The sequence below is a fragment of the Herpailurus yagouaroundi genome, unplaced genomic scaffold (genome assembly GCF_014898765.1).
Source record: "Herpailurus yagouaroundi ecotype Mexico unplaced genomic scaffold, PumYag 165, whole genome shotgun sequence".
Taxonomy (NCBI): Eukaryota; Metazoa; Chordata; class Mammalia; order Carnivora; family Felidae; genus Herpailurus; species Herpailurus yagouaroundi.
The window spans coordinates 5,092,422-5,104,912 of NW_024412406.1; positions in this window are offsets into that span (position 1 = coordinate 5,092,422).

Here is a 12,491-nt window from a genome sequence, read left to right on the forward strand (position 1 = left end):
ATTATATATTATATAATCATAATTATATAATATATAATAAAAGTATATTATATAATATATAATAAAATTATAAAAATTATAATTTATATATATTTATATAAATAATAGCACCAGAATGTTAACCGCACAAGGGCAGGGAGTATCTCTTCGCACTCTATTTCTATCACCTACAACCGTGCCCGGTAGGAATTTCACAATTTTTTTTAAAAATAAATGAGCTAGACCTTTTTTTTTTGCCAGTGTGAAATGCCTCTTTTTTCTTAGGAAAATCCAATTGGTTTCAGATCAATGGGGGTGTTACTCCACCTGCTATGCTATAGATTTCCTTCAGATCCCATCAATGACCTGCTTTCTCATATAAAGTACAGCATGTTAATATCCTACTTAATCCAGTCTTGGTCTGGGAAGCTTCTGTGTTGATGATTTGTCTTCTCTGTTTCCCTGCCTACATGCAAGTCAGAATCAAGTCCATCCTCGTGCTCTAATACAAATGCATGAAGGGTAAACGTCTCTGAGACCTTTAGAAAAAATCTGAGATGACATCTGTGTCTGTTTTCTGTTTTCCCTGGCACTAGAACCTTCCAACATTTTCAGACATCTATAAAGCCATGGTCTTCTCTTCCTAAATCCCAGTGAGTTTTATTGAAACAAGTTGTGCTTGTCTAACATCCTCCCTATTACGATTATTACCACTCCCAACAGCGAAAATCAGATCTATTCTATTGGATCAAGGACTTGTTTACATTTCTTTTACATTTTACTTTGGGAAAAAAGGACCCTTCCTAATGGATTAGTAGAATTCTATTCCTGCGTCTCTATTAATGTAGTAGTATCTGAATTAAGGACAAAATGTATATGACTCATCTAAAAGTACATATGATTTTCAATAAACTTGTCTCACCCAAGTGAGAGAATTTAAATGTAAAGTGAAGCTTGGGTCATGCTACAACTGTCAAAGAAAGGAGTATCTTGGAACCAAAGTTCTCTCTCCAAAATCCTAACTCACCAGACAGAATTGATCTTCTTAGATGAGCTCCCAGGCATATGCCAGGCATAGAGGACAATAAAATAAAAATTTCTTGTTTTTTAAGAACAATCTAAGGAAAGAGGGAAGAATTATTTTACTCTAGACCTAAAATAACTACATGAGCTTCAAAAGATCAAATAAATGTTTGAAAGCACCCTAAGAGTTACAAACTTTAACCCTAGAAAAAGCAAAAGCGAATTTTGGTGAGTGAAATTCCAAGACAATATTGTCTTTTTCAGAGAATAATAGTGAGGCTTCCAGAGCGCCATATGTTCTGAATTTATGGTTAATCCTAAAGAAGCCAGAAAGAAAAGACCTATATGACTAATATTCAAAGGAAATAAAAGAGTTGGGTAGACTCTGGTGTGCACACCTATAATTCCTTACATTGCAGTCAAGAGACTTAGCAATTCTGTAACTGATGGAAGAGATATTTTATGCTAGATCTAGTCATTTAATTCAATTGTTTGTAGTCCCAGTAATGTGACTTATACTGTCTAGGGCCCGTTGGAAGGATCTTGTAAAATGTAAAAAGGCTTTGCTCCCTAGGACAAAATCTTCATCGGAGAAATGTATGAGTCATTGGGTAGCAAAAGATTTTATGAACAGAAGAGCAATAGTGAAGCTTGATGAAGAATGATGTGCTATTCTCCTATATAGGGATACGATGGCTCTTGTATACTCAAGTACCCACAACAAATATCAGGAAATTATTCCCAAAAGGAAAATCAGGATATTTTACCAGATGGAGAAATGGATGCTGGACATGGAAAAACAACATCCTTGTGCCCAGATCCCTGGCCCCTGAGCTCTGCCCGTCTGCCTGGATCTGCTCATCTACCCTGTTACTGGTTACTGAAAGTTGGGATTGATATTCTGGTGTCCCTCAAACATTATATCAAAGAAGTAACAATGACTCGACTATTTCTATTCGTGGAATCCTTTGAAAACTAGAATTTTGGGCGGTAAAGGTATTAAGAGTTCAAAATGACACTAAATAAGTTAGCGATAATGACAACATGGTCACTACTTCAGTTTAACAATGTCTCACAGTGTCTATAAAACAATCCTCTAATTACACGGTCACTGGTAATTAGGAGTCTAACCACATGGTCTTTTCTACTCTTGGAGTAGCATGTTGTGTGTTTTAGTAAACATTCAATCTGTGGCTCTCCTCTTTTGCCTCCTGCTAGCAGGGCTGAACCCCTGCTCTATACTATGTCCTGCTCAGCTCAAAATTCCGTCTGAAAGATTTATTGTAATACCAAATATACTCACCAGTATATGATTATATTCTACACCCTGACCCTAATGACAGCAAAACCACATACACCATCTCTAATCTATAGCCCAATATACAATTTACCTAACACTACCTACTTCAGGATGTCAATATGTGTGATATGTAATATGAGAGAAAGGGAATTTTAGCAAATACATTTGAGAAATACTGTATTGAACAAATTAAAACTAATTTCTATTCTGCAGAGCCTTTCATATGCCAATGTGCATACAAACCTCCAAGATGTAATTATCAGTGTTTACCAAAGTTATTTGACCATGAAACCCTTTGACTTAGAAAAGTATCTTAGAGCCAGTATACCATGGAATATACTTCGGCCTTCTCACTCTTCCCAGTCCCTATGCTACCATGATGCTCAGGACCCTGGCCAAATCTCTCTCTCTCTCTCTCCCTTCCTCTTTCCTACCTCCTTCCCCACCTTGGTGATATTGCCTATGCTCTAACCATAGTGAGTTTGCCATTCCCTAAAACATCTACGTACATTAAAAAAAAAAAACCACACACACACAAAACCTCCACTTGGAATATGCTATACTTAAATTTCTACATTGGGAACCTTACTAGCTCTCCTAGGAAAATAAATTAATCATTGCTTCCTCTGTACTCCTTCTGCAATTAAAGTGTACATTACTATAATTATATTTTGTTGTAATTATTTGTCTTTTTCTCCACTGTATTTAGAGCTACCCATAGGCAGATAATATATTATCTATATATGTATTCCCAGTGCCTAGCACAGTGCTCACTATAGCAGAAGAAAACATTCTGAATTTAACTCACTTGAGACAATGACGCACATACCCATCTGCAGAAAAAAATAATCTAGAGGATAATTCTATTAGGGATGCTTGATATGGGTGTGTTCAATATAATATAATGGTTGGTTTATTGACTCATTAATTCACTTGAAGATTATTATTCAGTGAACCTCTATTTTGTGCAGGGCACTCCGAAACTATGCAAAGTGTAATCAAGCATAATTACAATCTCAAAGCTTTGGGAAAGTCAGAAAAGTAGATATCATCCTTGACCCCTCTTTGCTTATATCAATCCATCATCAAGGACCATCAATCTTAACTACTTCACAACTCTGACACTTCTCCATCACCACTGCTACCTCTCTTGTCCAAGGAATCAGTCTCTCTCACCTGGACCACTCTAACCCCACTCAGTCCCTATTCCACACAGCAGCACAAAGATCTTTCCAAAATGCCAATCTGTGTTTGTCACCCCACTATTCAAAGCCTTTCAACGGCTCCCCATTGCTCTTAGAATAAAGACCAAAATCATTCAACTATCTTCAAGGTCTTGAATGGTCCATCCCCTGCAAATGGCTGGTTTCATCTTGCAGCATTGGCCCCTTGCTACCCATATCCTAGCCAAACTGACTTTCTTTATATCCATAAAATCTGTGTTTGCTCTACCTGGAATGACCTTCCTTCTCACTACATTTTTACATAATTCCTTATCTTTTAGAATTAAACCCCAGCATTTCTTTCTTAGGGAAGACTCCCAACCCCTTCCTCCAGTCTAGGTCAGCTTCTTTGTTAATTTGCCCTCAAAAGAACCATGTTTCTTTCTCTTATAGCAGATATAATTTATATTTTATATACACCAGTTTATAATTATACATTTATATGATTTCATAATTAATATCTGTCTGTTCCACTTAACTGCAAGCTTCATGAAAGTAGGGGTTTTTGGGGCGGGGCTGTTTGTCATCATATACTCAGCATTGAGTACAAATAGTATGTACAATGATATAAATAATACAAATAAATAAATAATATAAATAAATAAACGGGCACCATAAGAAAAGTTCATTAAAATGCTAGCTGAGATCAGAAGAGGAAGAGGTTACATTTAGCTGAAGGAATCAGGCAAGACTCTATGACAATGGGAGTCAACTTGGTTACACTCTGGAGTCACCTGGGGAATATTAAAACATACTGATGCAGGTGCTCAAGAAATTAAGCATAGAACTACCACCTAATTCACCAATTCCACTTCTGGACATATACACACACAAAGATTGAAAGCAGGGACTTGAACAGATATTTGTACACCAGTGTCTGTGGCAGGATATTCACAATAGCCAACAAAACGTAGAAACAACTCAACTGTCCATTAACAGATGAATAAACAAAATGTGCCACAAACATACAATGGTGTATTATTCACCCTTGAAAAGGAAGGAAATTCTGACATGTTACAACATGGATGTAATTGGAAGATATTATATTAGGTGAAACAAGGCAGCCACAAATGGGCAAATATTTTATGATTCTAATTATATAGGGCACCTAGAACAGGCAAATCCTAGAGACAGAAAGTAGAATGGTGGTTACCAGGGATTGAGGAAGAGCAGGGAGAGGAGATATGACATCTAAAAATAGTCACATGGGGCGCCTGGGTGGCTCAGTCGGTTGAGCATCGGACTTCAGCTCACAGCTCGTGAGTTCCAGCCCCACGTCAGGCTCTGTACTGACAGCTCAGAGCCTGGAGCCTGCTTCGGATTCTGTGTCCCCTCTCTCTCTGTCCCTAACCCACTCGCATTCTGTCTCTGGTTCTCTCAAAAATAAATAAAGATTAAAAAAACAATTTTTAAATAAATAAATAAATAAATAAATAAATAAATAAATAAAAGTAGTCACATAAGCCAGAGAACCAGGGGCATGAGGAAAAATGCACACATGCACATGCAGCCAGGAAGATACATCAGCAACTAACATAAGCATAACATATAGCTCGATAAAACAGAATTGAGAGTTTCTTCACATTTATGGTCAATTGATTTTTGACAAGGATACCAACACAATTCAATGAGCAAAGAATAGTCCTTTCAACAAATGGTGGTGAAACAATTGGACATCAACATACAAAAGAATGAAATTGGACCCCTGCCTGACCCCGTATAAAAAATTAAACTCAACACCCTTAGAATAAACCATAGGCATAAATCCTTATGACTATGGAATAGTTTTTTAAAAATAACACAAAAGCAATAGCAGTAAAATAAAAAAATAGACAAATTGGACTTTATCAAAATTAAAAACTTTTATGCTTCAAAGGACACCATCAAGAAAGTAAAAAGACAACCCCAAAATTGGACAAATTATTCTTAAATCATGTAACTAACAAGAGACTTATATCTAGAATATATATAAAATTTGTATTACTGAATAATAAGGAAATAACCCAATTTTTTAAATGAGCAAAAATCTGAATACGTATTTGGGCAAAGAAGATATATGAACGGCCAAAAAGCACATGAAAAGGTGCTCAACATTGTCAGCCATCAGAGAAATGCAAATTAAAATTAAAAACCTACTACCTCACACGCAACAGGATGTCTCTAATTTAAAAAGTAGATAATAGGAGACTATTGGGAAAGGTGGCAGAGTAGGAGCCCAGGCTCGTCTCGTCCCACAGACACACCTAAATGACCCCAAAAAATGACCTGAAGATTGGCAGAACAGACTCTTCACAGCTAAATGTAGAGAAGAGGCCACATCGAAGAGGATAGGACGGGTGGAGACATCGTTGGGATACAAACTGACCCATAGGACTGTCTAGGCACAGCAGGCCAGCACCGAGAAGGTCCCCATAACATTTGGCTTTGGAAACTGGAGGGGCCTAACTTTATGAGTTCTTAAAATCAGTAGGACTTAATACCTGGAACTTCAAAAATCAGCAGGCTTCATTCTGGAAAAGCTGGAGGGTGATATGAGACTGAGTCCCCACCCTTAAACACACAGCATAACAAACAGCCCCTCTGAGATACCAGATACAGCACAGAAACAGGAGTTTGAAAAACACCTGGAGGATGTGGGAGGAAGATTTGTTTACTAATCTCAGAGCATGTGCTAGAGGGTCAAGGATCTTTGGGAGACTCTTCCAGGAACAAAGTTGCTGGCAGGGACCGTTTGCCTCTCCTGCCCCCAACCTAGACACGTGGACACCTGCAGAAACGAGCACAGCACAGACACTATCCGCCCATCTTGCTAACAGCGTGCCCTGGCCTGCATTCCCCTGTGGACGTGCTCTCCAACATGCCCTCAGCAAGAGTCCATCCAAAATGGTGCCACAAACCTGGCAGTGTGCAAGCAGCTGGACAGGGGCCAGCATCACTCCAAGGCGACTTCTGCCACAAGATGGGAAGGCCACCACACACATCAGTCATCAAGACTGCAGCCCTAGCCGTGGGCTAGGGGCAAACATGGAATGCGACTGTAGGTCTTGCCCAACAACAAAAGCTCCTCAGGGGACAACACAGGGAAAAGTGCCCTGCATTTTGGTGCTCGTGGCTCTGGCACGTACCTGGTCTGACACAACTCAAGCCCAAGGCTGGCCCCAGACTGGCCCACTAAAAACACACACAGTTGCAGACTACAGGACTGAAGGAAAAAGCAGCTCAGCCATGACAGCAGGATGCAGGAAACACACATAGGAGACACCCCTGAAGTGCAAAGTTCTGGTGAACAGGGGACGTGGCACTGCAGGGCACTACAGGACCTCTTCTTCATAAGACCCGGAGACATAGCTGACTTTCCTAACACTCAGAAACAGACACAGAAATTTAGACAAAAATGAGGAGGCAGAAGAATACCATCTCAAATGACAGAACAGCACAAAAATCACAGCAAGAGAGCTAAATGGAACAGAGATAAGTAATACGCCTGATAAAGAATTTAAAGTAATGGTCAAAAAGATACTCATTGGATGTGAGAAAAGAGTGGAGGACCTCAGTAAGAGCCTAAATAAACAGGAAGCATGAAAAATGACCAGAGATGACACACTCAATGACTAAAATTAAAAATACACTGGGGCGCCTGGGTGGCTCAGTCGGTTAAGCGGCCGACTTTGGCTCAGGTCTTGATCTCGCGGTCCGTGATTTCAAGCCCCGCATCGGGCTCTGTGCTGACAGCTCAGAGCCTGGAGACTGTTTCAGATTCTGTATCTCCCTCTCTCTGACTCTCCCCCATTCATGCTCTGTCTCTCTCTGTCTCAAAAATAAATAAACATTAAAAAAAATTTTTTTTAATAATAATAATAATAAAAAAATACACTAAAGGGAATAAACAGTAGACCAGAGGAAGCAGAAGAATGGATCAGTGACTTGGACGACACAGTAAAGTGAATCAGGCTAAAAGCAATCAAGCTAAAAAAGAGAGGAAAACAATAATAATAAATGAAAATAAATTAAGGAAACTCGGTGACACCACCCAGTGTAATAACATTCACATTATAGGGATCCCAGGAGGAGAAAAGAGAGAAACAAGGGCAGAAAATTTATTTGAAGAATAATAGCTGAAAACTTCCCGAATCTGGGGAAAGAAAGAGAAATCCAGATCCGGGAGACACGGAGAGCCCCCACCAAAATCAAGCCAAGGAGGCCCACACCAAAACACATAGTGATTATACTGGCAAAAAGTAGTGATAAAGAGAGAATTTTAAAAGCAGCAAGAGAAAACAATTATGTACAAGCGAAACTCCATAAGGCTATCATCAGATTTTGTAGCAGAAACTTTGCAGACCAGAAGAAAGGGGCATGATATATTCTGAGTACTAGGGGAAAAAGAACCCCTGCAGACAAGACTATCGTATCCAGCAAGACTATCGTTAAAGGAATTCATGACCACTAAACCAGCCCTACCAAAAATGTTAAAGGGAACCTTTTGAGTGGAAAGGAAAGACCATGAGCAGGATTAAGAAAAGTAGAAGGCACAGGAAAGAAGTTAAGATGGTGGAGGAGTAGCGGGACCCTAAGCTTACATCGTCCCTTGAACGATGAAGGCAGGGTGAAGGCAGGGATCTGGTAGAAGTTGGGGATACAAGAGAGGTGACTGTTTGCTCTTCTGTGAGGTCTTTCTGAAGAGTGGTAGGAGCGACCTCCCAGCCCTAGGGTTGAGAAAGCAGGGCAATGCCATTTTCCTCCCCACCAATCAGCACTAACCAACTTCAGTGAGCAAAACAGCACAATCCAGTGGAAGCCAGAGCAGCTTACATCAAGCCCCACCTCCCTGCACGCTGCAGGTATATCTCCGTAAGGGCAACATTGCCTGAGAATCGGCAGAGCAAGCCCTACCCCCAGAAAGCCAGCACAAACCCCTTGCATGCACGAAGTCAACTGATCATAGAGTGCTTCAAAACTTCAGATCTAGGGGAAATAGGATCTAGATTACTTTTTTTTTTTTTTTTGACCTCTTCTTATTATAGCCATTACTCTCTGGAGCAGGAACCAACAGGCTTTTCTAAAAATCAAACATAAAATATAGTGATCCAGACAAAATGACAAGACAGAGGAATTCACCACAAAATAAAGAACAGGAAGAAGTCACAGCCAGGGATTTAATCAATACAGATACAAGTAAGATGTCTGAACCAGAATTTAAAACAAGAATCAGGGCTCCTGGGTGGCTTAGTCAGTTAAGCATCTGACTTCAGCTCAGGTCATGATCTTGCAGTTCATGGGTTTGAGCCCTGCATCAGGCTCTGTGCTGCTGGCTTAGAGCCTGGAGCCTGCTTCAGATTCTACCTCTCCCTCTCTCTCTGCCCCTCCCCCACTCATGCTCGCTTGCCCTCACTCTCTTTCTCTCTCTCTCTCTCTCTCTCAAAAATGAATAAACATTAAAAAAAATGTTTTTTACAGACAGGGGGACAAAACAGAAGAGACTCATAAATATGGAGAATAAACTGAGGGTTGCTGGAGGGGTTGTGTGGGGGGGGATGGGCTAAATGGGTAAGGGGCATTAAGGAATCTACTCCTGAAATCTTTGTTGCACTGTATGCTAATTTGGATGAAAATTTTAAAAAATAAAATTAAATAAATAAATACTTTTTTTTTTTTAAACAATAATCATAAGGATGCTAGCTGGGCTTGAGAAAAGCATAGAAGACAAAAGATATTCCCTTAGTATATATAAAAGAACTATAAACTAGTCAGGCCAAAATAAAAAATGCTATAACTGTGATGCAAAACCAAATGGATGCACTGATAATAAGGATGCATGAATCAGAAAAACAAATCAGTGATATAGAAGATAAAATTATGGAAAATAACGAAGCTGAAAAAAAGAGGGAAAGGAAGGTACTGGATCATGAATGTAGACTTAAGGAACTCCATTAACTCCTCAAAGTGTAATAATATTTGTATCACAGCAGTCCCAGAAGGAGAGAAAGAAAAAGGAGAAGGTTTATTTGAGCAAATTATAGCTGAAAACTTCCATGATGGGGGAAGGAAACAGATATCAAAATCCAGGAAGCACAGAGAACTCCCATCAGATTCAACAAAAGCTGGGCATCGCCAAGACATATCGCAGTCAAATTCACAAAATACAAACACAAGGAAAGAATCCTGAAAGCAGCAAGAGAAAAAAAAGTCATTAACATACAACGAAGGACAGATCACGTTCACACCAGATCTGTCCATAGAAACTTGGCAGGCCAGAGGGGAGTGTCATGATGTATTCAACAGGCTGAATGGGAAGAACATGCAACCAAGAACACTTTATCAAGCAAGGCTGTCATTCAGAATAGAAGGAGAGATAAAGAGTTTCCCAGACAAAAAAAGTACTAAATGGGTTTGTGACCCCTAAACCAGTCCTGCAAGAAATATTAAAGTGTACTGCTTGAGTGGGGGGAAAAAAAGGCCAAAAGCAACAAAGAATAGAAAGGAACAGAGAACATCACCAGAAACACCAACTTTACAGGTAACACAATGGCACTAAATTCATATCTTTCAATAATCATTCTGAATGTAAATGGGCTAAATGCTCCAATTAAAAGACATAGGGTATCAGAATGGATTTAAAAAAAAAAAAGACACATCTATATGCTGCCTACAAGAGATTCATGTTAGACCTAAAGACATCAGCAGATTGAAAGTGAGGGGTTGGAGAACCATCTATTATGCTAATAGATGTTAAAGGAAAGCTGGAGTAGCCATACTTACATCAGAAAAACTAGATTTTGAACCAAAGACTGTAACAAGAGATGAAGAAGGGCATTATATCATAATTAAGGGGTTTATCCATCAAGAAGATATAACAATTGTAAATATTTATGCTCCCAACTTGAAGGAACCCACACATATTAATCAATGAATAACAAACATTAAAACAACTCATTGATAATAATACAATAATAGTAAGGGGCTTTAACACCCCACATAGAGCAATGGACAGATCATCTAAGCAGAAAATCAACAAGGAAACAATGGCTTCAAATGACACACTGAACCAGATGGACTTAATAGATATATTCAGAACATGTCATCCTAAAGCAGCAAAATACACATTCTTTTTGAGTGCACATGGAACATTCTCCAGAATAGATCACATACTGGGTCGCAAATCAGCCCTCAACAAGTACAAAAAGACGGAGATCATAACACGCATATTTTCAGACCACAATGTTATGAAACTTGAAGTCAACAACAGGAAGAAATTTGGAAAGAGCACAAATACATGGAGATTAAAGAACATGCTACTAAAGAAGAATGGGTTAACCAAGAAATTAAAGAAGAAATAAAATAATACATGGAAGCAAAGGAAAATGAGAACACAACAGTCCAAAACTTTTGGGACACAGCAAAGGCAGTCCTAAGAAGGAAGTATACTCAATACAGGCCTACTTCAAGAAGGAAGAAAAGTCTCAAATACACAACTTAACGTTACATCTTAAGGAACTGGAAAAGGAACAGCAAATAAAGCCTAAAGCCAGCAGAATAAGGGAAATAATAAAGATTAGAGCAGAAATAAATGATATAGAAACAAACAAACAAAAAAAAAAAAACAATAGTAGAACAGATCAATAAAACTACAAGCTGGTTCTTTGAGAGAATTAATACAATTGATAAACCTCTAGCCAGACTTATCAAAAAGAAAAGAAAAAGAACCCCAATAAATAAAATCACGAATGAAAGAGGAGATGTCACAATCAACACCACAGAAATACAAGCAATTTTAAGATAATAGTATGAAAAATTATAGGCCAACAAACTTGGAAATCTGAAAGAAATGGACAGATTCCTAGAAACATACAAATGACCAAAACTGAAATAGGAAGATATATGTAATTTGAACAAACCCATAACCAGCAAAGAAATTGAATTGTAATAAAAAAAAAAATCTCCCAATAAACCAAAGTCCAGGGCCAGATGGCTTTCCAGAGGAATTCTACCAGACATTTAAAGAAGAATTACTACCTATTCTTCTCAAACTGCTCCAAAAAATAGAAATGGAAGAAAAACTTCCAAACTCATTCTTTGAGGCCAGCATTACATTGATTCCAAAACCAGGCAAAGACCCCAGTAAAAATGAGAATTACAGGCCAATATTCCTGACAAACTTGGATGCAAAAATTCTCAACAAGATAGTAGCAACTCAGGGCGCCTGGGTGGCTCAGTCGGTTAAGCATCCAAATTTGGTTTGAGTCATGATCTCATGGCTCATAAGTTCGAGCCTGGCATCGGGTTGAACAGAGCTTGAACAGCTCAGAGCCTGGAGCCCACTTTGAATTCTGTGTCTCCCTCTCTCTCTGCCCCTCCCCCACTCATTCACTTTCTATTCTCTTTCTCTCTCTCTCTCTCCCTCTCTTTCCCTCTCTCTCTCTCTCTTTCAGAAATAAGTATTTAAAATTTTTTGAAAAAAGATAGTAGCAAATCAAATTGAATAGTACATTGAAAGAATTACTCAGCACAATCAAGAGGGACTTATTCCTGGTCTACAGAAGTGGTTTGATATTCACAAATCTATCAACGTGATACACCAGATTAATAAAAGAAAGGATAAGAAACATATGATCCTCTCAACATACACAGAAAAGGCATTTGACAAAATACAGCATCCATTCTTGATAAAAACCCTCAACAAAGTAGATATGGATGGGGCATAGTTCAACATCATAAAAGCTATATATGAAAGACCCACAGCTAATATCACCCTCAATGGGGAAAAACTGAGAGCTTTTTCCTCTAATGGTCAGGAACAAGACAGGGATATCCACTCTCACCATTACTATTTAACAGTACTGGAAGTCTTAGCCTCAGCAATCAGACAACAACAACAACAACAACAACAACAACAACAACAACAACAAAAAGGCATCCAAATCAGCAAGGAAGAAGTCAAACATTCACTATTCGCAGACGACATGACA